Source organism: Monodelphis domestica, chromosome X (assembly GCF_027887165.1).
Source record: "Monodelphis domestica isolate mMonDom1 chromosome X, mMonDom1.pri, whole genome shotgun sequence".
In the NCBI taxonomy this organism is placed as follows: Eukaryota; Metazoa; Chordata; class Mammalia; order Didelphimorphia; family Didelphidae; genus Monodelphis; species Monodelphis domestica.
Genome location: NC_077235.1, coordinates 45703475 through 45731148, shown reverse-complemented (window position 1 = coordinate 45731148; position 27674 = coordinate 45703475). Strand labels below are relative to the sequence as shown.

At 43.6% G+C, this 27674-nt stretch overlaps 1 long non-coding RNA gene across 1 annotated transcript; it reads right to left on the bottom strand.

The window, feature by feature from the left end:
* Positions 1-24124: 24124 nt before the first annotated feature.
* On the bottom strand, positions 24125-26857 carry LOC130456175 (uncharacterized). The gene is made up of 4 exons (XR_008914750.1): positions 26656-26857; positions 25859-25951; positions 25011-25083; positions 24125-24500 (listed from the first exon to the last, which is right to left on the bottom strand). It is a non-coding gene; the product is annotated as an uncharacterized LOC130456175 (long non-coding RNA).
* Between the last annotated feature and the right edge of the window lie 817 nt (positions 26858-27674).

Sequence of the window (27674 nt, the reverse complement as noted above, 5' to 3'; positions counted from 1 at the left end):
TGGTTTTCTTTTATAGTTTGGTCAAACTGGTTTTGTAGATGCGTGAATTTCTTTTGCATTATTTCCCACTTTTCCTCCCAGAAGGCTTCCATCTTTTTGCTCATTTCAGATTCAAATTCTTCATGGGTTTGTGGAGAGTTTCCATTTCCTTTGGAAGGTATCGGAGCATTTGCTTGTGTTTCCTCTTCTATCTCCTCTGTGTTTTGTATTTTTGCTCCATAAAATGTGTCCAAAGTTGCCCCCTTCTTCTTGTTTCTTTTGGAATTTTGGGACTTTTGTGCTTCTGTGTAGTTTGCCATCTCTATCTGAGTGGGGAGGATTAGCTTTTCTTATCTCTGTCTGGAGTTCAGAGGTTTTAGCCCTAGGCAGATTGTCCATTCTATGCAGTTGTTATTCTGTCTTCCCAGGTAGCCAGGAATTGCTGGTGTGTCCCTGTTACTGCCCTCCTCTCCTCAGCACCCTCCTGATGCTTCTCCATTGCCTTACTTCCACGCTCTGAGCCTAGCTTGGCCCTTGTTCCTGTGCCTTAGCTGGTCAGCTGCAGCACTCTGCAGGTGTGGGCCACGGCTTCCTGGAGCTCCGAGGGCTCCTAATGAGATTAGCTTTCCCTGGGTTGAATTTGGTATGTCTTGAGGCAGGGACTTTTTTCGTGAGACTCCAATGGAAAGATCCAGCCAGGGGGTTACAAACTCCCCCCTCTCTCTGTTTCCCTGCTGTCTGGGTGCCCCCTCGACTGGGTCAGGTTGTTTTCAGGATATGGCCTTCAGAATAGCCGGCTCCCGAGGCCCTTTTGCCAGCCCTGAGGGTTGCTGTTGTTCCAGATGACCCTGCTCTCTGAGGGGGAGGGACCGTGGCTTCCCAGATCTCCAAGGGCTCCTCCCAGGGGGTTAAGAGCTCCCCGGTCTCTCTCTATTTCCCTGCTGTCTGGGTGCCCCCTCGACTGGGTCAGGTTGTTTTCAGGAAATGGCCTTCAGAATAGCAGGCCATGGGGCTCAGAGATTGCCTCTGCTGCCTCGGACTCGGTGCTCTGGGTTGGGGGGGATGGGTCCTAGGACCTTCCTTCTGCCTACCCCTTAGGTCCGAGTGGTCTCGGATTCTGGCTTTTGGAGGGGGGGCGTACCTTTTGATTCATGTCCAGGTCCAGGAGGAGGACTCCCGGGGTCTATGTTGTTGATCGTTTTGAATTTCAGTGCCCTAGGAACATTCAGTTTGAGATCGGTAAGGAAGGGTTTCAGGAGATCTGGACTTTAGCTTTCTCTAAGCCACCATCTTGACCAGAAGTCCAAAAAAAAATTTTTTTAAAAAGCATTTACTAAGGAAAGTAAACTTTAGTCTTTGCTAAAATGTAGTCTTTCTATTCAAATGTTTAGGTGTGTTTCACCACTACTCCTACCCACATGCTGCACCTAAGTGAGGTTTTTGCACCAAGGAACTCTTGGCCTGCCTACCACTGATTTAGTTGTTTGCTGGGAGGCTTTCCATTATTGGAGTACAAATCCCCATATGAAGGTTCTTCTTCATGGAATTTGGGCCCTAGTAAGCTAAGACTCTTAGCACAAAGGAACAGTATGAGGGAGTGTGCAATGAGGACACTGGAAGGAAGTCATGACCTCTCTAAACCATAGTATTTGTGGGAAGCATTGTAGAGAAGAAAGGACTCTCTGGAACTATTGTTTATTTTTTGCAAACCCTCACCTTCCATCTTAGAGTCAATACTGTGTGTTAGTTCTAAGGCAGACAAGTGGTAAGGGCTAGGCAATAGGGGTTAAGGGACTTGCCCAGGGTCACCCAGCTAGGAAGTGTCTGAGGCCAGATTGGAATCTAGGACTTTTGATCTCTGGGCCTGGCTCTCAATCCACTGAGCCAGAGCAAGTGGGAGAAGAAGTCAGTGCTGGAGAGACCACATAGGTTGATGATTGTTGATAGCTTTCCAGAGTAAATTGCATCATCTCATTGGATCCTGACACTAATCTCATAGGAATCCCTATCTTATCAATGAGCATACTGAGAATAAGAGATGACATCACTCACCTGCTAAAAAACTCATAGAAAGAATGCCCCATCAGATCCCTTGGGGCTGATATCAGAGTTCTACAACTAACTGAGGCGATTGAGCAAGTGATTTCACCTTTCTGGGTCTTGGTTCATTCATGTGTAGAGGGCCATACTGTGTGGCCATAGATGATATAGATTGAAGCATATGATTGAATGTGATTTTAAAAGCACTGAATGTAGAAGTGGAGGATGGGAAAAGCAAAAGAGATTGCTCAGAAAGTGAGACAAGGAGGACCAAAGCCAGGACCTGCAGAAGCTGAGAGAGGCCAGAGCATCAAGCAAGAGCCAACCAGTAGTGTTAATTATGGCCCAGAGACCAAGAAGACATTTGGTTTCAGCTGGGAGAAAATGAGTAGTTTGACCTTGGAGTCCCCTGATCTTCCCTCTCACTTTATCCCAGGCACAGCAAATATTGATAGTTTCTTTCTAAGTTCTGAAAACTCACTGATGAGGCACCAAAACACCATGTGTTGACAGGTATCTAAGATGATTCTTTGATGTAGTCATATCTTAGAGATGTGTCAACATTTCCACAGCCAGAGGATTTTGGGCACATCACCAGATCTTTTTTCCCCCTGTGCAATAAAAAAAAGCCTGACGTTTTGAAAATAAAAATCTCTATTTATTTCACAAGAGGAAAGAAGAACCTTCTGCTCTGCAATTCTCTTCCTAACTCCTCCACAAATAGCCACCACTCTCTGCTAGGGAAACTATATGGGCCAAATGGGGCACTTTGTTACAGAAGCCTACAGCTTCCAAAGCCAAATGGGTGTGCTCAGCTAATTTCTACTTTGCAGGCATGAGTTTGGGCACTGCCAACAACTCCTTCCTGGGCTGTTTGGCTGAGCCTTCTTGGCACACCGGGCACTGCCCCATTTGGAAACATTCCCTGCCAGAGAAGCTTGAATGGGTGATAGGAGTTGGGAAGCTGTCCCTTTCAGGGGTCTGATGGAAATGGAGAGATTGTCCTCAAAATGGACTACTTTGGGGGGGGACTCCGTCTAATGGCCAAGAGATGGACCTGGTGACCTCAGGGACTAGGATTTCAGGCCTTAGAGATCTCTCTAGGTGAAACTCAGAAGAGTGATGGACAAGTACATGCCATGAGACTGAAAGATGCTAGTGAGAGAGATTATTTCTTTCTCAAGGAACTTATGGTCTGGTAAGGGAGATAATTCAAGTAAATTGGAGGTGGTGGTAGCACAGCTCTGAATTGGGAGTCATAGGAAGCAACGAGATGTAGTGTGTTGGTTCTGGAGGCCAAGGACTTGTGTGAACTTGAATCAGTATTTCTCCTCCAGGATGCCCTTCAATTGGGGAATTGTGGTATCTGTTTGTGATGGCATACTATTGTGTTCAAAGGAATAATGAACTGGAGGGATTCCATGTGAACTGGGAGAACCTCTAGGAACTGATGCAGAATGAAATGAGCAGAACCAGGAGAACATTGTACACAGAGACTGATACATTGTGGCACAATTGAATGTAATGGACTTCTCCATTAGTGGCAATGCAGTGATCCTGAACAACTTGGAGGGATCTATGAGAAAAACCACTATCCACATTCAGAGAAAAATCTGTGGGAGCAGAAACACAGAAGAAAAACAATTGCTTGATCACATGGGTCATTGGGGATATGATTGGGGATGTAGACTCTAAATGATCACCCTAGTACAAACATCAACAACATGGAAATAGGTTCTGATCAAGGACACATGTAAAACCCAGTAGAATTGCAAATCGGCTACGGGAAGGGGTGGAGGGAGGAAAAGAATATGATTCTTGTAACCAAGGAATAATGTTCTAAATTGACTAAATAACATTTTCAAAAAAAGTATTTCTCCTCCATATGGGCCTCAATTTCCTCATATGTAAAACGAGGGGCTTGCACTAGATGATTTCTGAAGTCCCTTCCAGTTCTAGACTTCAGATCCTATAGCCTCATTACTAAGCTCAGCTCTGGTTTAGTTGTGTGACTTTGCTCAAGTCCCTTCTCCTTTTTGGACTTCATTTTCCCTCTCTGTAAAATGTGAGTGCTGGATTATCACCCCCTAAGGTCCTTTCCAGAGCTAGATAAAGCCCCTGTGAAGAAAGGCCCTTAAGAGGGGAAGGCAAAATAACAAGCATACATTAAGCACCTACTAGGTACCAGGTGCTGTGCTAAGAGTTCTGGAGATACTGTCTCATTTGATGATAAATGCTTGTTGACTCAGGGAATTCAGGGATCTAAGTGTACTGAGGCCATCTGTACAAATAAAGACTGGAAGCTGGTTGCCTTCTGTGTTTCCACTTTAGCTGGACAGCTGAAGAATTCATGCAGACCTGCTGGCCAAGACAGGAAAGAGAAAGGAAGAATGGGCGTCTAGAACCATATCAGTAGCCAGGAGCTTAGACTAGGCCCCTTCTTTATTCTTGAGGGCTTAGCTTTCTGTGGAACAAGTCATAACCCTCTCTACCGTGAACTCCTCCTTGTAACAGACATTAAGCAAAGTCTCACATATGCTGAATTCTGAAGACTTAGGCCCTACCTTCCTCATGAGAGGTCGGAAAGTACAGGAGTCCTGGACCCAGCTCTTATTGTTGTTTGGCGGTCTGTCGTGTCTGAGTCTTCATGACTCTATTTGGGATTTTCTTGGCAGAAGAAACTGCAGTGGTTTGTCATTTCCTTCTCTGACTCATTTTACAAACGAGGAAAATGAGGCCAACAGGATTAAGTCATTTGCCCAGTCATGCAGCTAGTAAGTGTTTGAGGCCAGATTTTGAACTCCAGAAGATGAATCTTCCTGACTCCAGACCTGGTGCTCTCTGCACTGCAGCACTACCTAGCTGCCCAAAACTTGGACCTACTGGCTCATAAAAGCCAATTGTTAAATTTTCATCAACACCTCAGAAATCATCTAATATTACAAACCTGGCCTTGATTTATTGTTCTCTTGACTCTCTAGAATTAAGAAAGTGATGAAGATGTTAATAATATGCATGAAATATAAAAGTTACTGTGTAGACTTTTATTTTTCTGAGAGCTGGTAGTTAAACTCTTTACCAGAACACTACTGGTGAAAGGCAGGTACATTTCCTCAGTTCTCTAGCACCTAGATTGTTATGTACCCCTTTTAATATCATTTGCGTTCCTGTAGTCATGGCACATTGTTCATTGCTCTCTTGATTAAATATCGCTTCGCTAAAGTCCTCCCAAGCCTTTTCACCTCATTTGTTATTATATATAAATATTCATTTGCTTCTCCAGTCACTCCCCAATTGTTGGACAGTCAGTCACTTCCTGTTCTGTTTGTTTTATTGTTGGGGTTTTTTTGTGATCATAGAGCACTGCTATTAAGACTTTCTTATAAGTAAGAACTCTGTCTTCATCATTAGTCTCCTTGGGGCCAGCAAATAGGATCACTGGATATGAATAGTTAAGAGATGTAATCTCATCATTCCAAATTGTCTTCTAGCAGGAGTGGGCCAGCTAAGGGTGCCAGCAATGGTGTAATCCTGCCTTATCGTCCCACAGCCCGCTAAGTCTTAGTGTTTCCATTTCTTATTATCTGCCAATTTGGACATGTGGTACAGTATTAATCCCCAGCGTTCTTACTAGTGATTTGGAGCCATTTTACGTATGCTGGTCAATAAGTAGAACTCCCATAAACTATTTTCATTCCTTGCTTTTTTAAGAAGGATCCTTGCTTAAGGAATGATCACATCCCTCGTTGTTGGAATTAAGAACGAACTCCCTAGCTATGACTGTGAAAGGTCCTCGTGACTAATGTTCTAACCCCCAATTTCCCTCTCCCTACCCCCAAAAGGTTAAGGTTGTCTGCCAAGCTAGAGAGGGCCCTTTCAACAGCAGATCGTGATTGGATTTATCAAACACTGCCCTTTTTCTAATTTCATTAGTGCCAACCGGCTTGGAAGATTGCTTTACAACAGAGTTTGAAATTTAGTGTTGCTACACATGATTACTAAAAGTTAATCACTTCCTTTATGATCCTAGCCCTTCTCTTTCTCCAGATGAACTTTCATTTTATCTAGTTCTATCAAGTAAGCCAGAGGGGCTGAGCGCAATGTAGGACAATAGAGTACTACCCAATCACGAACAAAGAATTTCTCTATAATCAAGTAGTAACTCAGATTTTTGTCAAGTTGTGCTGTTACGTAAATGCAGATTTACTAGGTAGCTTAACTCTCAGATGTATAGAGAGAGACAGAGAGTTGGAGACAGACAGAAGCAGTTAACTTGACTGGAGCTTCTTTTGGTGAAGGAAGAATCCCAAAAGGTTAGTAGAGGCAATAAGTAGAATTAAAGTTATTGCTATTAAGGTTCAAGTTCAGCCTCGTTTATTACGTATTGTGATTATTTAGTAATTAGGCGAATTAATCAGATTTGTAAGATTTGAATTCGATTTGGCAATCATCGTTTAGGACATGATAGGATGAGACGGAAATAAGATGATAATTGGTAAAGTTGTAATATCTATAATTGTAGGTATAATTAATGGGGCAAATACAATTTTCAATAATTTTTTTCTCAAGTTTTTGTTGATTTTATTTGCTCTGTTGAAGGAGTAATTTGAAGTATTGTTTGATTTATTTTTAGTTGGTAGATGCAAAATAGTGAGATAATTATTAATATGATGCTTAAGGATCATGTGGAAGTATCTAATTGTGGCATATTATTTTGAGGAGATATTATATCTCATCTATACATATATACGATTAATTTACTAAAAAATGTATTATAGAAGATCGCTTTAAAAAAAACTATTTTAGTGTAGTTATTTCTAATATAATAGGTATAAAACTGATTTAATACACAAATTTCTGCGCATTGTCCATAAAATACACCAGGTTGAGATGACGTTAAGGTAACTTGATTTAGTTGGCCTAGGACTGCATCTGCTTTTAAGCCTAATGAAGTGTAAGCCTCGTGCATGTAAAACATTTTCTGAAGAAATCAACATGTGGATAGGGAGTTCTATTGGTAAGACTACTCAATCATCAACTTCTAATAGTTGAAGTTGGCCTGAGGGAAGGTCTTGAGTTGGGATCATATATGAGTTGAATGTAAGATCTTCATAGTCAGAGTAGTCATAGCTTCAGTATTATTGATGGTCTATAACTTTAACTGTTAAGTACAGGTTATAAATTTCATCCATGGGTTTTGATCATGACATTTGAAAATTCTAGCTTTTTTTAAAAAAAAGAACATTTACCTTAGTCTTTGCCTTACTCTTAGACCTAGAACCAATACTATGATTCTATTATATTCTTTAATTGGTTACAGACTTAATACTTTGAGTCAATTTGAATTATGGCATAATCAAATATGTATGATGACTAGCTGTATTATAAATAAAATTCCATGCTATTACTTTTAAAACCCCTTAGGAAAAAAGACTTGTACAAAAATATTTATAGTCGCGCTCTTTGTGGCAGCAAAAAATTGGAAAACGAGGGGATGCCCTTCAATTGGGGAATGGCTGAACAAATTGTGGTATCTTATGGTGATGGAATACTATTGTGCTCAAAGGAATGATGAATGGGAGGAATTCCATGTGAACTGGAACAACCTCCAGGAATTGATGTAGAGTGAGAGGAGCAGAACCAGGAGAACATTGTACACAAAGGCGGATACATTATGGCACAATCAAATGTAATGGACTTCTCTACTAGCAACAAGGCAATGAACAATTGGGAGGGATTTATGAGAAAGAACACTATCCACATTCAGAGGAAAAACTGTGGGAGCAGAGAAACACAGAAGAGAAACTTGGGTTGAGGGGGGTATGATTGGGGATGTAGACTCTAAATGATCACCCTAGTGCAAATTTTAATAATATGGAAATAAGTTTTGATCAATGACACATGTAAAACCTAGTGGAATTGTTCATTGGCTACAAGAGGGAGGGAGGGAAGGGAGGGAAAGAACATGAATCATGGAATCATGGAAAAAATACTCTAAATTAATTAAATAAAAAATTTCAAATTAAAAAAAAAAACCTTAGGTTAAGTGACTTGGCCAGGTCACACAGATAGGAAGAGTCTGAGGTCACATTTGAATCCAAGTCCAAGCCTGGCACTCTATCTACTGAGCCTTTTAGCTACCCCTTGTAAAGATTATTCTTTAATCTCTTTTAGACAAGTCAGCCTTGTGTTTAGGTCAAACTTTGCTCTCTCTAGTGCAAATATTTGAATTATTGATATGGGGGTACAGGCTTCCCCTACATACCCCCAAACCCCAGATTGTGTGCCAGGTCAGAGTGTACATGAAAAACTCATTTTTCCTTGCATTCCTGCAGTGCTAGGGAAGGTGACTTTGAGGCCCTCTGCCCTCTCCCCTTATTCTTGATAAGCTCAGATGGGCACCCCCCAGCTAGCTCCTGACAAACACTTATTTTATATCCCAGATCATCCTCTAAACTGGACAGTTCACCCCCTTTTGCCTTTGAGCCATAGGAAACAACCACTTAACCCATCTCGGTTTCCAGAGACCATCTTCCATCCACTGTCTCTCTTAGCCATTCTATTTGACATATCCATTTGACTTGCATTCAAGTGAATACATTCCTCTTTTTATTTTCAAGCTAGTTATTGGAGTCTGTCATTCTTGACAAGGCAACCTGTCCAGATCCAGGGTTTGACCTTAGAGCTCTCCCACAAGTTACCAGGTTTATTTCATCCATTTGGGAGAGGCATTTTGGTGCCAACAAGAAATTAAAATGGGGAGAGACGAGGACATGCCCATCGCTGTGTGGTCCTACTTCCAGGTGAAACTGAACACAAATCTTTTTGTCCAAGGCCTTTTCTGTTCCTTGATGTAATCATGTGGGGTTCCCCCCTCTACTGCTGCTGAGCCATTCTTGCATTCTTGGCATAAAAGCAGCCTACTCTGAGTGAATAATTCTCTGGCTACTGTTGATGCAGAGTCTCTTGGCTTAATACTATGGAAACATTTTGGCATCAAAAATAATTAGCAAGATTGGTCTGAAGCTTTTCCTCTGCTTTCTCCTTTCTTGGGCCAGGTGTCAGGGCAGCTTTTGTCTCCCTCACAAGGTGCTTGCTACCAGGCTTTCTTTCTCCACTGAATAGTTTTTCTAATAAGTATTAATTGCTTCTTGGTAGCATTCACTTGTAAATCCGTCTGGCCCAGGGGTGTTCTTCAGTAAATGACTTACAGCTTGCTTAATATTTTTTCTTTTTGATTGTGAGGAGGTTGTGACCTTTCTTTTTGTTCCCTTCAGTATCCTGTCTCTCTGAAGGCAATCTGCTGCTTCCTTTGAAATCTTAGTTTGGCCGGCATCTAGCTGGAGCAGTCTCTTCTTTATTGTAGCCATTGTTCATTCTCCTTGGTCATTCTCTTAGTAACCTGTTTTCTACCTCCTCTCCCCTTCTCCTTTTGATCTTTCCAAAAGACCCCAAATCTCTCCTTGTTTACCATTTCTATAGCCTGGATTGCCTATGAGGTGAGACCTCATTACTGCTTTTGATTTGAATTCCTCTTAGTGGCTTGAAGGGACATTACATGTGGCTATTCAAAGGAGGAATTGCAAAGGCTTGAACCATTTCTTTATATCTTTTCTCTGCCCCACCACTGGGAAACAGCGCTTGAGCTTACACTCATGTTCCCTGTGGATCCAAGATCTCTGTCCCTTGCTGCAAAGACGAATAATATCATTTTTCCGTCCAAGAAATGAGAGGCCTTTTGCTTTGGATAGGTATATACTCTTCTTACCAATGAGGGGTTTTACCCGAAGGCACAATAGTAGAGTCCCTCAGAAGAGATCTGGGCCGCTGTCCCATCTAAGTCCAACCTAAACAAGAATGCTTTCCCCTCCGCACATACCAGTGACCATCTGAACTCTGCCTAAAGACCACCACCAATTGGTTTCACTCCAACTCACAAGCCCTTAGACAAATGGAATGGGCTTTGTTTCCTATGTAAATGGCCCCAAGGAGCATCATGGATAGATCAACTTCTTTCTATCACAATCTGGGAGTATGAGGGGTTCTTTAGTTTCTCTCTCTCTCTCCTTCCTTCTCTCTCTCTCTCTCCTTTCTTCCTTCTCTCTCCTTCCTTCCCTCTCTCTCCTTTCTTCCTTCTCTCCTTTGTTCTCTCTGTCTCTCTCCTTCCTTCTCTGTCTCTCTCCTTCTTTCCTTCTCTCTCTTTCCTTCTCTGTCTCTGTCTCTCTCCCCTCCCCCCACGGACACACAAAGGGTGTGCTTTCATTTGTAATTAGGGGTATGTTTCCACCAATTAGATCACTTCAAGGGCTCCTTGCTCCCACCTACTTAGCCACTCCCATTCATTATATTCCCTGGCCATGTGCCTCATTGATTTCAACTCTCCCAAGGTCATTAATTTATAAAGTGTTTAATTGGATTAGATAAAAGGTAATAAAAGTAGAATCATTACCTGCATGGAGCATTGGAATGAACAATTACTCATTCTCTGGACCCAACCCTTCTCAGAGGCAGAAACTCTGGGCTGAAGTCCATGTCCTCCTGGACTTGGGGACCTTTGCTGCTGTCTACGCCAAGGCCTGGGTCATAGTATTATAGAGATCAAGACTTGGTATATCTTCCCCAACAACCTGAATCTGGATGCTTTCCGTTAACTTTCAGATGGTTTTACCCCTCCAGAATTTAAGGTGCCTCCCATGGCTATAGCAACAGGAGGCTTTAGGGCAAAGGTATACTCAGAACTCCAAACACAGCCTGTACCTGATTCAAATGGAATTGGGCAATATTTAACAAAAACAAAGCCAAAAATGCAATAGGACAAAGATCATGTTAATACAGGATTTTCTAAGGCAATATGTGGCTGCAGGGATCCTTATGTACAATTTAGTGGACTCCATTTCTATTGGGGTTTGACACTATTGCTTTGGGATACCTTGGTGCTTGTCATAAGTTTTAACTTAATTAATGTCATTGACTGTAACAAGGCTTAGTGAATCTCTGCACAGGAAAGTTGCCATGGGCTGCTTTTAGAGACAGAAGGGACCTTAGAAGCCATCCAGGCCAATGACCTCACTTTGTGGATGAAGTAACCAAGACCCAGAGAAATGAGGTGACTTGGCCAGGGTCACAGAGGTAATAAATAACAGAGCCAGGATTCACCCTGTCATTGATGAAGCCATTCTGGTTCTGAGTTAAGACGCTGGAGACGACCATTAATCTCTTTAAGAATACAATTTGGAATTTTCCCAAGGAATGATGTAAAAAAGAAAGTTCTAAATTTAGGTTTGGGGAGGCAACTAGCTTTTTGACTTTGTTAGCTATAATATTTTCCTTTCTCTAGTCCCGTAGCACCTGTAGTGTTCATGATCTTAAAGACAGTAGAGACTCAAACATACATTCCTTTGGACCGGATCACCTCTGTGCTCTGACCTTATGGGTTCTCATAGCTCAAGAATGCTAGGTAGCATCTCCAAGGTCTCATTCCTCAATATGATGCTGGCTTAAGGCAGCCTTCACTGTCTAATTCTCTCATATGAATAGCCCAGTAAGAAGAGAATATTTATTTCTCCTTCCATCTCGCCCCACCCCTGGCTGCCAGTACTTCTATGGCTCTAGATGGAATTCTTAGAGTCCATAATCTTATTTTTTAAGTCAAAAAAGGGATAGCTGCATTTCAACATCATTGGCTTCCTTTGTGATTTGATATAATTTATCGATTTAAAAACAGGCTATGAAAAGGGGTACATCAGACACATTGCCAAAGTGGTCTACACACACACGCACACATGCACCTGCTAAGAATTTGAGACAGGATTCAAATTTGGGTCTTCCTGACTCTGGGTCCAGTACCTTATGTGCCAGGTCATGATAATGGCTTCCTGCCCAAGTCATCAGCTATTGCATCGAGGGCGTGAAGATATAACTTTTTGTAAAAGTATGATCTGACACAGTATGCGTGTGGAGTTCTTACTGATAGTTTTTGGTTTTGACGTGACCTCAGTATCTAAATATATTCCCCCTCACCTCCTATTGAAAGAGCCATTGTCTTTTAAAAAAGAATTAAAAGGAAGGTGGGGAAAATAACCAAGAGATCAACCAAATCTGAGACAATATCTGATGTCATCTGCATTGTATTTCAGTTCCACCTTTCCGTGCCATAATGCATCATTTAGGAGGAAGAACAGGCATATGAACGAGATCTCATTATTTCCCCTTTAATAAATACTCAGTGTTTTCTTATTTTAACAGTACATGATACAAGTCGTTCTTGTATCCATTGCTTTCCTGCCTTCTTAAATAGCCAAAGTCCTAAAAGGGCAAGGCCAAAGGAGAAGACTTAGGTATTCAGTTTCCTAGAGAGAGGCATGGCTTTTGACCTTCTCGATGTCCTGTAATCCTCCATTAGATCCTGATAACCCTCATTTCTTGTTATGTCCTTCCACCCACACTAGACCTTAAGTCTTCTCTTCTTCTCTGCTCCTTTCTATCTTCAGGCTAGTTGATTTCACCCATTAGAAATTAGAAATTCTCTCCCCCCCAAATCATCCATAATGCTTAATCAAGAAGGGTTCCCTGAATTAGTATTTTTAGAGAGGTCCTTAGAGGTAATGCAGCTGTCACAGGCCAAACAGAATTGTTTCCTTGTTGGCATTCTTTTCATTCCATGTTCACACCGGTTCTTCCTGGGCCATGACAAGAGGCCCCATGTGTACCAGCTGTCATAGGAAGTTGAAGCTAAAATGCAGTCCACCATTGGTCATTATGGGAAAATTGGTCCATCTTCCAAGTGTACTTTGGAGGTATCTCTGCCTAGTACCGCCTTCGGAACCGTTTTTTAAACTCATTCCAAGGAATCTGGCATTCCTTCTTCTTTTCATTCACTATTATGGATCTTAACAGGTGCTTGTTGTATAGTCTTACTCAGAATTAACTTGGCTTATGCCCCAACATTTCTTGGCACTTACCTCTCTCCCTTGTCCCTAAACAGTTTGACTTTTATTTTGCTGGGAAGCGTACAGCTTTTGTTCAGTACCCTGAACAGAAGTGGAAAGCCTGCTATAGAGGCTTGAACTTCATGCTTCCAGGGCATGAATAACATTCGCTGTGTAGAAATAGTTTTTATTTTCTCTTCAGAGGATTTGCCAAAACATGGCTTGTGACTTTGGCACATTCATGAAACTCATGGGAACATACCTTTATGCACATGAAATTATGTAGAAAATAGAAGCAACTTAACGCCAACTTGTAAGAAAGAAAAAATTCTTGAGTGAATTAGACTACTTAGGTGTTTGACATCTTGTGTCTCCTTTCAGGAGTTCAGTCTCTGCTCTCATCGTTGGCTGGTTTTTCTTGTCACTGCCTCCTTTGTAATTTGCTGCTTTTAATCTTCTGTGGGCTAAGAAATCAATTGGATCACCAGACATGCTAGAATGCTTGGAGATGGATTTAATAAATGCTTGTTGAATGAACAAATACATGAATTATGAGTCAGGAAGGTCTAGCTGAAAGAGGGCCCAAGGGCGCAAGCAAAAAGGTACAGGGACGATTGTGGGCCAGCGTTGGAAGAAAAATTCCATCTGTTTAGAGACCCACTTGGGTCCATTTCCAGAGTGTAGGAAGAAAATGTTACAGGAAACCTCCACACCCCCTCCAAGATGAGGGTATTTCCATATCTGTTTCAATAGTTGGTTCTACTGATAATCATGTTTCTCAACTTCAGTGCAAGTTTAAATGGTCTAAAGACCATTTTAAATGGCAGTTCTCAAGGGAAGGCTATCTATAGCAAAAGGGGACAAAGGCTCCAAATCATTAACAATTAAAGAAGGTGGAATTAAAGTAGCCCTGAGATTCCCCCTCACACTCATCCATCTGATTGGGAAAGCCAGACAAAAAAGAAAGAAAATGAAAGATGTTGGAGGAGCTGTGATAAAATGGGCACATGGGCTGGCTGTTGGTGGAGCAGTGAATGGAGCCAACTACTCAGGAAAGCAATTTGGAAATATAAACTTGAGCTATATGGTGCCTCTACCCCAAGAGATCAAAGAAAGAAGAATCGGTCCTGCACACACAAAAACAATGATACCAGACCCCCATGGACTGAGGAATGGCCGAACAAATGAAAATATAGCAACATAATGGAATACAATTGTGCTGGGAGAAATGAGAAGGGCCTATCTGAACTGATGCAGAATAAAATGATCACGAAATGAATTTTCTAACCTGGAATTGGTTTAAAGGCTTAGAGAAAGTATTAAAATGAGAGGGACTAGGAGAACAAATTCTACAACAACAGCAGCAACTCTAAAACCAAATGACTTTGAAAGCTCTAAGAACACGAGTTAGTGCAGTGAGCAACTGCAGTTTCAGAAGACTAATAATGAATTTGGGGGGCATCTGTGAGTCTCAGTGGATTGAGAGCCAGGCCTAGAGATGGGAGGTCTTAGGTTTAAGTCTGGCCTCAGATACTTCCTAGCTGTGTGACCCTGGGCAAGTCACTTGACCCCCATTGCCTAGCCCTTACCACTCTTCTGTCTTGGAACCAATACACAGTATTGATTCCAAGACTGAAGGTGAGGGTTTAAAAAATAATGAATTTGTGGTCCCCACATCTCGGTAGGGAGAGGATGGATTCAGGATGCAGAATGAAATAGAATTTTGGCCATGGCCAATGAGGAAGCTTATTTTTCTGGACTATACATACTTGTAGCAAGTATTTTGTTCTTTTTTCCTGCTGGGGTAGAGAGTGTGAGGGGAGAAAATGGATTTCTGTTCATTAAAAAAATGAAATTTAATTTACAAAAACCAACTCAGTGAGAAAATGGGCATTCTAAGCTATTGGCTTCATCCATCCTTCAGAAAGGAAGCCATATGGTCCCATGGAAAGGAGGAAAGAATCTGAGACTTAAGAATGTGTGTATCAGTCACTTACTTATTTCTCATGTAACTGTAAGTCTATAAAATGAAGGGTACCAAACTGGATGACCTCTACTACAGTTTCTTCCAGCTTTCAATCTGATCACGTATATACTAAAGAAATGGAGTGGACAAGCAATTTAGCATGGGAAATGCTTCCTAAGGTAACCAAATGACAGAATTACCATCAGTTTTTATCCTTTACTTTAACTATATTTTTGTGTAAATTACCTTTCACCTAATTTAGGTTTGGTTGGATCTTTCCCTTAAAAACAAAACAAAACTTTTGTTTAACTTTAGATTCAGTTCAATGTGTACAGGCCTTGTCCTGGAACCCACTTTAAAATGATCCACGCTTTGTCAGAGAGATGCAAATTAAAGCAACTCTGAGGTATCACCTCACACTAGCAGATTGGCTAACATGACAGCAAAGGAAAGTAGTGAATGCTGGAGGGGATGTGGCAAAGTTGGGACATTAATGCATTGCTGGTGGAGTTGTGAATTGATCCAACCATTCTGGAGGACAATTTGCAACTATGCCCAAAGGGCACTAAAAGACTGTCTGCCCTTTGATCCAGCCATAGCACTGCTGGGCTTGTACCCCAAAGAGATAATAAGGAAAAAGACTTGTACAAGAATATTCATAGTAGTGTTCTTTGTAGCAGCAAAAAAATTGGAAAATGAGGGGATGCCCATTAATTGGGGAATGGCTGAACAAATTGTGGCATATGTTGGTGATGGAATACTATTGCGCTAAAAAGGATAATGAACTGGAGGAATTCCATGGAGACTGGAAGGACTTCCAGGAATTGATGCAGAGTGAGAGGAGCAGAACCAGGAGAACATTGTACAATCAAATGTAATGGTCAAATGCCATTAGTGGCAACGTAATGATCCAGAACAACTTGGAGGGATTTACAAGAAAGAACACTATCCACATTCAGAGGAAAAATTGTGGGAGCAGAAACACAGAAGAAAAACTACTACTTGATCACATGGTCTAACGGGAATATGATTGGAGATGTAGACTCTAAGCGATCACCCTAGTGCAAAAATTAATAATATGGAAATAGGTCTGGATCAATGCTACATGTAAAACCCAGTGGAATTGCGGGTTGGCTATGGGAAGGGGTTTGGGGAGGGGGGGAAAGAATATGATTCTTGTAACCAAGGAAAAATGTTCTAAATCAACTCACTAAATAAAATAAAATAAAAAGCTTTATAAAAGCTAAAATAAAATAAAATCATCCACACTTTGGTGGGTTTGGCCTCATAGGAGCTGTGTAGAAAGGCAAATGAGAAAGAGCCTTCTTATACATGAGCAGTGATGATTTGGGGAAGTCAAAAAGCATTTTCATCAAATAGTGATGGTAATGTGATTGTTTCGTTGCAAGAAGGAATTTGGGTTTCCATGAGTGATGGATACTGCCATCTGCCACTTGGTAAGAGAGCAGAACTGCCCCATCGCCTATCTCTAACGTGTTCCTAAGAGTTGAGTCATTGGATATTTAAGCTGCCAATGTGGGAAATCATAACTTTCCTTCCTTGTCCCTTCATGGTTGGAAGAGAACAGCTGGAAAGGCTTTGAGAATCGATTTATCTGTTGTGCATGAACCAGCGTAGCTAAATTCAGAGAAGTTCTATAGCAACATTAGCACAGAGGTGTACGTTTTGACCACAAAATAATTTTCTTGTGGTAGAGGGTAGCCCCGTATATAAAGCGCTAATCTTTAATTGGTGGGTATTTTTATTTTGCATTTTTCGTTGGAGATTTATTTTTTCTCCTTCCCACAGCTCTCTCCATCCCCAAAAAGACAACAAAACTCCTAACAACAAAGTGTCATCAAGCAAAATTAAAAAATTGTTCATTTAAAACAATTGTTGTTAAGCCCTGCCTCTTTTGAGAGGCAGCTTGAAAGAGTGGAGAGGGTCCTGGTGTTTGGGTCAAGACATCCAGCTCCCAGTGATGCTTAGATGCGTCCTAATGTCATGACCCAGGCAAGTCACTTAGGAGCCCTAAGGGGACTGACTCAGTGTCTGTAGCTTACATCCTGGAGAGAGCGGTATGGACATTTTAATTCACAGCGGAGCAACAATATCAGCTTGTAGTGATTATTTGTATTTCTAGTGCAATTACAGAGAGAGGCGAAGATGTCAAATGAGTTGAAAATGGATTTAAAAATCAGGTCTGGTCTGGGTCCTAGCATTGCCCCACGTCTAAAAGTAGGGGTGGTGGGCATCGGAAGAGCTACCTCCTGTTCGAGTTGTTGGCAGGCTAGAATATGAGATGGTGTGGCTCTAACTTTGTGAACTCGAATGCATTTTAGATGTGAGCAGCTAGTATTTTTCCAGAACTTGGACCCAAGTTTTGCTGCTGCAAATCAAATGTACATGAAAGGGAAAAAACCTCCCAAGGTGCTATTTCTCAGTCTTAGGATTGCTTTCAAAGTTACTTACCTTCAGAGGAGGCCTCGCATTGAACTTGGAAGCCTTCAGCCTTGAGCATAAACTATCAGCATTGTTTTTCTTTCCGGGTAAGAGGGGAGTTGATGGCCAAAACATGGCATTCAGAATGATGAAGAACAAAAGTCAGGCACGATAAAGGGAAAGAAACCTTAAGGCAGGTCAGCTCCTTCTCTCTCTTCTCTCCATCCTCCTGCGCATTTTTCTTTTAGAGGAAAGAGCCCCCTCTCCCTCCACCCCCAAGTCAAGTCTTTCTTTTCCTCCAGACCAAAGTGCTTCTGATGTTCCTGGCAACATGGGCTCTCTTTGGGTCAGCGTACATGCTGTTCAGATGCTCGAGAGCTTTCCGAACTTCTCTTCTAACTTTCGTCCTATCCTTGACTGGCAGGGGAGAGATATTCTGGCCAGGCCTCGCTGTCTCCCTGCTCCAGTGAACTCCCAGGTGAGGAAACACCTTTTGCCTGTGCAGTTCCGAATTTCAGTTGCCTCAAATGAGATGTTTGCCAAGTGGTAGCGAAATGCTTCCCATTAGCAGCCCGAAGATGGAGGGATTTGGTCAGTGACTTGGTTAATATGAGGCACAAAGACTTCCAGGCTTCTAGACTAGCTTGGTTTCCAGCACAGCCCCCCACAGCCCACTGTGGCTCTCGGTGCCTTTCAAATGCTTCTCACTACACATCTAGCCCTGCTCAGCGGCTTTCCTGAAGGTGCTATTGGGCATAAGGGAAATGGATGGGCCACGGAGGAAATCAGAACCGATGCTGAGCCCATGAGGAAGGAGAAGAGAAATCTCTTGAGTATATAATGTAGTTTTCTAGGTAGGAAGGAGAGTTTGGACAAGAGCTATGGCAAGCTTTGGAGGTAGGGAGAGGAGGAAGTGAATCAGTAACCACACCATTCTCCAATGGTCAAGGCTTACAAAATGAGGTTATATTTAAGGGGCTTCTTTAGTGGCCCAGCATGTCGTAATGTACCCCTTCCAATGACTTGGAGAGCTTTTAGTGTATGCCTATTTTTGGTGTGGTGGTTGTTGGCCCTTCGTTTTGTGTTGGTGAAGTGTAGACATGTACTGGGAAGCAACCTCCTCTGATAGTTGGCTGATGAAATAGTTAGGTCAAGACAGTGGGCTAATTAGGTACTTAGTCAGCTGAGTAGACTAATGACTCCTTGACTTAGCTCATTAAGGCTCACTGAGGCAGGGTGCTAGCTTTGGGAATGAGGGATTCCTTGGTTCAGACAATGGTGTGGAGTGGTGGTTAGAAGGCTGGGCCTGGAGTCAGGAAAACCAAAGTTCTAATCCAGCCTTAGACACTTCCTAGCTGTGTGCCCCCGACAAGTCACTACACATCTGTCTGCCTCAGTTTTCTGTTCTCTAAAATGAAGGTAGTAGCACCTACCTCCCAGAGGATCCAATGAGCTAATAATTTAAGAGCACGCAGCGCCAGCTATAGGAATGTTGATCATTAAGCCAGTATCTTAGCCTTGCTTGGTTTCAGTGTTTGGAGGTCAACAAGCATTTACCAAGGGAAGAGGTAGGGGTGAGAGAGGAGAAAATTCCAGGCAGGGGCTGGAGATGACATGGTCAATGGATGTGCCGGGGGCACACTGTGGAGGAGGAAGTAGTAGGTGGCTAGAAATGAAGGAAGCAGTCAGTTTCTAAAGAGTGTTAACCATCAAGCAGCAGAGTTGATTTTTAATTCGGGAATGTAATAGGGAATTGCTGAGTTCATTGAGCAGGAGAGCTGACATGGTCAGACTAATAACATGTTTGGGGATTGGAGAAGGGAGACCCTCAAGGTAGTGACACCAAATAGAAGATTTCTGCCATGGCCTAGCCTAGGGGGCATATGCTAGAGCTATTACAAAGGGTGAAATGATGAGATCTGGCAAGAGATTGAATATGGGAAATGAGTGAAAATGAGGCCAGCCACTGCGGGCGGGGAAACCGTCTGCAGTTTGGGGATATTTTTAAAGGGGGGGTGCTTTTGGGATGTTGAGTTGCATTTTGTGCAAGTTAACTGTGAAGTGCCTAAGGCTCTCCCAATTTGAGATGTGTAAAAGGCAGATGGTGAGGTTGAGGCACAAAAACATATGACTAAGGTTGACTAGAGGCCTGGCATGATTTGTGTAGAGGGGATGACTGGACCCGTGGGAGATAAGGAGGTCACAAAATGGAAGAGAGAACACACACAGCCCAGGACACACACTCGTGGTTAATAAGGTGCGAAAAACCTGTTTAAATAGTGTGCCAAGGTCTTGAACGCCCTGGATACATATTAGCTAGTTGTGTTCAATTCATCACTAAGTACTTCCTGAGTCATGGATGCTGTGCTAGGGTCAGCTCTAGGGAAGTAAAGAGTAAATTGAAGTTGGTATTCCCTGAAAGAACCCCTAGTTTACTTGGGGGAAACACCATGTTCATAGATGATAGAAAAACAATCCCTACTAGGTAATTAGTTGGAGAAGATAGGGAAGGATGTACCCTCCAGTACTGGCTATGTGTGTGACCCTGGGCAAGTCATTTCACCTGCGAGCCTCAGTTTCTTTAATTGTAAAGTGTTTAACAGTGCTTGATCCCTAGTAGGTTATATAAATGCTTATTGATTCCCCTTCCCATTGGATGAAGAAATGACCTTATGTCCCCATCTTACAGCTAAGGAGAATGAGGCTTGGGTAAAGTGCTCACTCAAAACCAAGCAGACGTGTTGTTTCAATAGCCCGTTGCCCTTTGGCAAGTAAGAGTAGGCCTTACTTAGAGAGATGGGGATAGATATGGTCCTCAAACTCCCTTCCATGCTCATCAGCCCTGGTTCTCCTTTTACCTCTCTCCCCACTCTTTCCCTCAGTCAGTGACTGAACATTTCTTTATTAGCTCTGAAGGATGCAAAGAATGAAACAATCCTTCCTCTCAAGTAGCAGATAGAGTACTGAAAAGAGAAGCCTGGGACAAAAGGCAAGTCAGAAAGATGAGAATTGAGGTTAACAACTGAGCTGAGAACAAGAGCGAGGTGGTTTTGCCACCTTGACTGATTAACCTTTCACCCTTTCCAAGAAAAAAGACATTTCCTCATGTTCAGTGGTTTCAGTCTCTCTGTGACCCCTTTTGAGTTTTTCTTGGCAAAGATACTGGACTGGTTTGCCATTTGCTTCTCCAGCTCATTTTACAGATGAGGAACTGAGGCAAACAGGGTTAAGTGACTTGCCCAGGGCCACACAGCTAGTAAGTGGCTTGAGGCCAGATTTGAATTTGTGAAGATGATTCTTCCTGTTTCCAAGCCCAGTGCTCTATCCACTGGACCACCATCCAGCAGTCCTAGGCAGAAAGAGTCAGAAGGACCAGAGCTCAAATGTCATCTCACATATTCACCATATGACCTTGGAAAAGTCCCTTAACTCCTGCCTAAAATTGGAGGCAATAGCAAAAAAGTACCTTTGCTAAATCCATGGGGGTATGAAAAGTTGGACATGACGGAATATTTCCTCATGTAATTGGAAAATACATAAAATTGTAAAGGCAGAGTTTTTTTAAACCCTTATCTTCTGTCTTATCAATTCTAATACAGAAAGGTGACAAGGGCTAGGCAATTGGGATTAAGTGACTTACCTAGGGTCACACAGATAGAAAGTATCTGAGGCCATATTCGAATCTAGGTTCTCCTGGTTCACCAGGCCTGGTGCACTATCCACTGTGCTACCAAGCTGCCCCAGCTAAAGAGTTTTTGGTGATGAGTAGAGAGGGATTCAGACAGATGTGGTAAATCCCTCCAAAGAAAGCCACAGGTATGGGAGGTGCAACCCATTTCTAAAAGTCAACTGGTTTAGGGAAAGCTCCAAGGCCTCCTTTTGCTCACTAGGGAGCAGAGGGGGTGATTTGAACCCACATCTTCCTCATCTCCAAACTAGTGCTTTTTCCATTGTCAATATGCTTGTGTGTGTGTGTGTGTGTGTGTGTGTGTACCACAGAGCCAAATGAGCCTGGACTTGTGTTCCTTGTAAGACTTTCTCTGTGATGGTTTGCTTACAAAAGAATCTGCCATTCTCAGCGCTGAACCTCACTGAAGACTTTGAAAGGATGCTTGGAGCTGCTCTGTAGATGCTTTCCCTTGACTGTTGCTGGTAGTATCCTATCTTTATCCTGGACTAGTGGTGACCAGGCTGAGGCAATGAGATGGGACCCTCCCCCTCCATCCCCCACAAGGCTCGTTTGAACCCCTGCTAAGTCCCTTCTGTTTGGCTGACGAGGCAGCCTCCCAAGCGAAGAGCTGGCGCTGAAATCCTGTGTGTTGGATTGATAATAGGATAATGAATTTGGGCGGGGTGCTGAGGGACTGCACAAGTGTTTGAGGTTTTCTTAAATAGCCTTCAGCCGTGATAACCCATGGATGGTATTAAAAGGCCATGGTTCTAGGGCACTGCTTCCTTTGCCTGCCTACATCAAATACTAATGTGGAAAGATGATTCTGTTTAGAAATGCATCAAAAGCCATCTTCAAAGTACAATGCGGCAAGATCCAGCCAGCCCCCACCCTTTGGAAAGCTCTTCCCAAACTCATTAGACTTTAATGAGGTGATTGATGGCTTTCCTTCTCCTTAGAGTTACATGCAGCCTTTTAGGATTCGGGAAGCACCCCGGATGTCAGTGGGGCTCCTGCCTCTGGCATCAACCCACCCACAGCATGGGGGACACTTGGAAATAGCAGCCCCATTCAGTTCAGCTGGCTACTTGCACTGGGGACACTCTCGGTGCATGGTGTAGGGGAGGCAACTGAGACCCTTTATTGAAAGGCACTGAAATGGCACCTTATTTAATGCAAGACTTTCCATTTGAGAACATGAGGTAAACCAGAAGAAATTGGGGGGGGGTACCTGGCCTCAGTCAATTCCCCACCCTGCCCCCAGGTTGTTGGCTGCCTTAAGACATCACTGTCTTTGGACCATGTCCAAAGCAGAGAATTATGGTGAGTTCCAGTTACTCATCCGCCTCCTAGAATATACTAAGCTCCCTTCCCCTGCCACCACCTTGGGGAGAGGGGCTTGCTTTTCTTAGGCACCATTTTGTGTTAGATCAGCTCGTGTTCTCCTTGGCCCCTTAGACAGGGTGTTGAGGTTCCCGTTGCCCAGAAGAGGAGGAATTGAATTCTACTCTGTCTACTTGAAAAAGCACCAGCCGTTCCCAGGGAGAGACAGCTAGATGAGACTGAGATTTATCAGTGGAAATGAACATATTAAAGTCAGCCAGAGCCTTGGGCATGACGTAAAAGGGGCAGAGACAAAGCACTGACGCCCATGGCTGGTCAGGGATCAGACCTGGGGCCTAGTCAATCCCTGCGGTTTCAGGCCTTCCACTTGGGGGTGGAGGGGGCGGTTTGTATCATTTCTATCTAAATTGATTTCTTTCACTTTGTGTTGTTTCCCTGTAAGCTTATTGGAAAGAGCAGCCTGGCGGTATGGAATCCTCTTGTCTATTTTGTCCCCAGGTTGATTGAATCAGCGTGGAGCACTCTGATGGCTCTGGCACTAAAGAAAGTGATTTATTTATCTGCAGTTATCGGTTGCATCTGGTTTCATTTTCTGGTGTTGGCAACAGAAAGTTCTTTATGAATTTGATTATAGTCTAAAAGCCCAAAGAGAATTGTTGTGTGGCTGGGGGTCGGGGGGAGGCAGGACTAAGTGCTAAGCCATAAATGGGCTGTCTGGCTAATCTGGAAAAACATGCTGAGCTTAATGCTCGCAGCATTCTGTGGGGCTGCAATTCAGGCCCTCCTCGGAGCCCAGAATCTCCCCCGTCATTATGGGCTTGACCCCTCTGGCAGCCTCGCGAAGCCTGGGGACCCTTTTCTCAGAATAATGCTTTTCAACGCAGGAAAGACACGGGATAATGAAGGGAACTAGTGCTCCGATCGCGTTCTGAAAGCCCTAGCAATTTAGGGACTCCTGGAATTAGCCCGGGAGGAGCTGTCCATGGTCTGACTCCCGGCTAGGAGCCTTAGAGGGGCCTGGAGAATGGCCGCCACGCCACCGGAGCTGTAGTCACAGAATCCACCGGAGGACAGGTTTTAGGTTGGGCTCCGGGAGAGGACGAGCAGAGCTGGCTGTCCACAGACAGGCGAGGCCGGCCGGGCAGTCAGAAAGGGGCTTACCTCATCGTGCCCCCACATGGGCACAGAGAAAAGTAACAGATCCAAGATTGAAATGGAACAGACTGGGCTTACCTCCATGTTCCTTAGACGTCACAGGAGGACAGGGTTGGCTGTGAAATGCAATAGGAGTTGGGCCTTAACTTACCTTAGTGCTCTCCAGATAGTCATATCTAATGACTGAAGCAGAGGGAGAGGCTTACCTAAAATCGCTGCAGGTGATGAATGGCATACACTAGAGCCATGATTTGGTACCACAGAAGAGGGTTGGGACTCATGGGGGAACCAAGAACTACAGGTGATGGTACTACCTGTCATGTCTCTAGCCTGTCTTAAAGTCTTCTCAAATGATGATTGCTCTTGACCCAAAGAAGTCTTAGGTGGCTCAGTGGATAGAGAGCCAGGCCTAGAGACAGGAGGTCCTGGGTTCAAATATGACCTCAGAAACTTCCTAACTGTGTGACCCTGGGCAAGTCCCTTAACTCCCATTGCCTATCCCTGACCTTTCATCTGTCTTGGAACCAATACATGGTATTGATTCTAAGCTGGACGGTAAAGGGTACAAAACAAACAAACAAAAAACCCTTTACACTTACGTTAATGGATTTATCTTCAAGTTCACAAAAAAATATCACTAGCTGTTATGAAGTCTAAGGCCAAGTTCAAGTTTGCATTCCAAAGCCATAATGTGTGCATCTGGGTGGTTAGGGTTAACTTGGCTAAGAAAGAGATCTCTTCTTCTTAGAAGAAAAGGGGCAGGGAGAGACAGGGAGACAGATGATAAAGGCTAGAGGGTAGGAAGATAGAGATACTGGAGATAAGGAATAGGAGAAAGGGAGTAGAGAAATCAGAGATAGAGGAGAGATGAAAGAAAGGGACACACAGAGACAACTAGAGAGAGAATGTGTAGTGTGTTGCGTCAGTCTTGGGGGAACTGATGGAATTTCTGTACTCAGAGAACATTCTCCATTACCTGCAGGGATCAAAGAGAAAACCTACTTGGAGATTTTTTTTCATGCTATGTGAGTTATGTCTCTCAACTCACTGATGATGAAAAAGGATTTGCCTTTAATCTATAAAACTCTAGCTGATTTGACACTATTTGGGACTGAGAGAGTGCTGGCTGGCTCCCAGCCTCCTCTTTCTCTTACCACTATTATGGTGCTATTTTTGCTATACAGCTCCAACTCCCCAGAATGATATCCCAGGTAATGGGGAAAGTTGCTCAATGGAAAAGTTAGGATATTATCAAGAAACAATATTTACTCCCCGCATTTTGGCACTTACAAAAATACATTAAAAACCCTTATATCCTCACCATGTGTGAGGGGATGAAAGAGAGACAGAACCCAAAGGGTCTCCAGGCCTTGAACTGATGACATTAGGGTCTTCCCTATTTCTTCCCCCTCGGTTTGATAGGGAGGGGAGGAGAGGAGTGGGAAGATCTCACCTCTATCCATCACCTTTGGCATCACCCACTCACCTTCCTCTGAGTACTGATGCTCACTGCATTTCCCTCAAACGCTGCCACCAGGGGGATCCACGCAGTGACCTGTCTACAAGGAAATTGAGTAAAGTCATGTATGAGTTCAAATGTCTTCTGTATACCCAGCCATGGACCTGTGTGTGAGCACGAGGAAGCCACATCCCCATAGGAGCCTCATCTACCAACTGAAGGTTTCACTGTGTGTTCCAGATTCCAAGGGTCTGTGACCTGGGCACTAGGGCTGGGTCTCCCAGACAACCAACCCAACATGCTAAGTGATGGATCTCCCTTAAAGTGCCCATCTGCCCCTTTTACTTCCGTACTCACAATTACTGTCCTAGGATAGAAACTCTTCTGTTTGGCTTTTAAAGCTCCCTATAACGGGGTTCCTACTTATCTTTCAGCCTTCATTAGCCTTTGCTCCCCAAGCCCAGTCCCACCACCATGCCTAGAATACATTACCTCCTCACTTTGGTTCTGATTACATGCAAGCTCCTATGTAGGTGCAGGTCCCAGCAGGATTAATCCTGCCAGCCATCAAATGGCAGGTTCTATCTAGTCTGGGGATGGACTGACTGTTTTGGACATGGGCTGAGGACAGACAAGTGCAGGACTGGTTTCTAGTTCTCTAGGATAGGAGGCTGGAAATCCAACCATCGCCTCTGTGGGCTGCTGATTGTTTGAGCAGCCATCCCTTTGGCCTATCTGCTGGGATCAATACCTGGTACTTCTTTGATTTTGGGAATAGGAACTTCCCTATTTCTTCCCCCTCGGTTTGATAGGGAGGGGAGGAGAGGAGTGGGAAGATCTCACCTCCATCCATCACCTTTGGGTCCCCTACTCACCTTTCTCTTAGTGCCGCTGCTCACTGGGGTTCCCTCGAACACTGCGACCAGATGGATCCATGAGGTCTTCTGTATACCCAGCCATGTACCTGTCTGTGGGCATAGGGAGGCCACTTCTCCTCTGAGCCTCATCTACCAACTGAGGGTTTCACTGTGTGTCCAGATTCCAAGGGTCTGTGACCTGGGCACTAGGTCTGGGTCTCCCAGGCAACCAGCCCAACATTCTAAGTGATGGATCTCACTTAAAGTGCCCATCTGTCCATTTTATTTCCTTACTCACAACTACTCTCTAGTATAGAAACTCTTCTGTTTGGCTTTTAAAGCTCCCTATAACGGGGTTCCTACTTATCTTTCAGCCTTCATTAGCCATTGCTACCCAAACCCAGTCCCACCACTATGCCTCGAATACTCGGCCTCCTAACTTTGGTTCTGATTACATGCAAGCTCCTATGTAGGTGCAGGTCCCAGCAGGGTTAATCCTGCCAGCCATCAAATAACAAGTCCTATCTAGTCTGGGGATGGACTGACTGTTTTGGGCGAGGGCTCAGGACAGAAAAGTGGAGGACTGGTTTCTAGTTCTCTAGGTTAGGAGACTGAAGCTCCATCAATCATCTCTGTGGGCTAATAAATGTTTGAACAGACATCCCTCTGGCCTGTCTGCTAGGATCAATAAGTGGTACTTCTTTGGATTTGGGAACAGGAACTTCCCTACTTCTTCCCCCTTGGTTTGATAGGGAGGGGAGGAGAGGAGTGGGAAGATCTCACCTCCATCCATCACCTTTGGGTCCCCTACTCACCTTTCTCTGAGTGCCGCTGCTCACTGGGGTTCCCTCGAACACTGCGACCAGATGGATCCATGAGGTCACCTGTCAACAAGGAAATTGAGTAAGGTTATGTTTGATTTCAAATGTCTTCTGTATACCCAGCCATGGACCTGTCTGTGAGCATAGGGAGGCCATATCTCTTCTGAGCCTCATCTACCAACTGAAGGGTTTCACTGTGTGTTCTAGATTCCAAGGGTCTGTGACCTGGGCACCAGGGCTGGGTCTCCCAGGCAACCAGCCCAACATTCTAAGTGATGGATCTCCCTTAAAGAGCACATCTGCCCATTTTACTTCCTTACTCACAAGAACTGTCCTAGGATAGAAACTCTTCTGTTTGGCTTTTAAAGCGCCTCACAACGGGGTCCCAAGTTGTCTTTCAGCCTTCATTAGCCATTGCTACCCACCACCATGCCTAGAATACTCTGCCTCCTCACTTTGGTTCTGTCTGCATGTAAGGACCCTATTATGTAGGTCTATGTACCAGCAGGGTTAATCCTGCCAGCCATCAAATAGGTTCTATCTAGTCTGGGGATGGTCTGACTGTTTTGGACTTGGGCTCAGGACAGATAAGTGCAGGACTGGTTTCTAGTTCTCTAGGTTAGGAGGCTGGAAATCCAACCATCACTTCTGTGGGCTGCTGACTGTTTGAGCAGCCATCCCTTTGGCCTGTCTGCTAGGATCAATAAGTGGTACTTCTTTGGATTTGGGAACATGCCTAAGGAGGTAGCTCTTATTATTCTCACAGGGAAATGAGAACTTCAGTCCTTGAGAAATCTGTGAGATTTATTTCCAAGTGTCCCAGACGACCTTGGTGTCTACTTTGGTTTGAAATGTACCTTGTCAATAATGCAAAAAAAAAGAAGAGAAAAACATGGTGGTCAGGGTTGACTGTTGGAGACCTTGAGCTCTCTCAGGAATATTTTTGTATAGTACCAACCCTGTGTTACTAATTTAGATGGATTTCCTCTGGCTCATGGAAAAGGTTAGAGTTG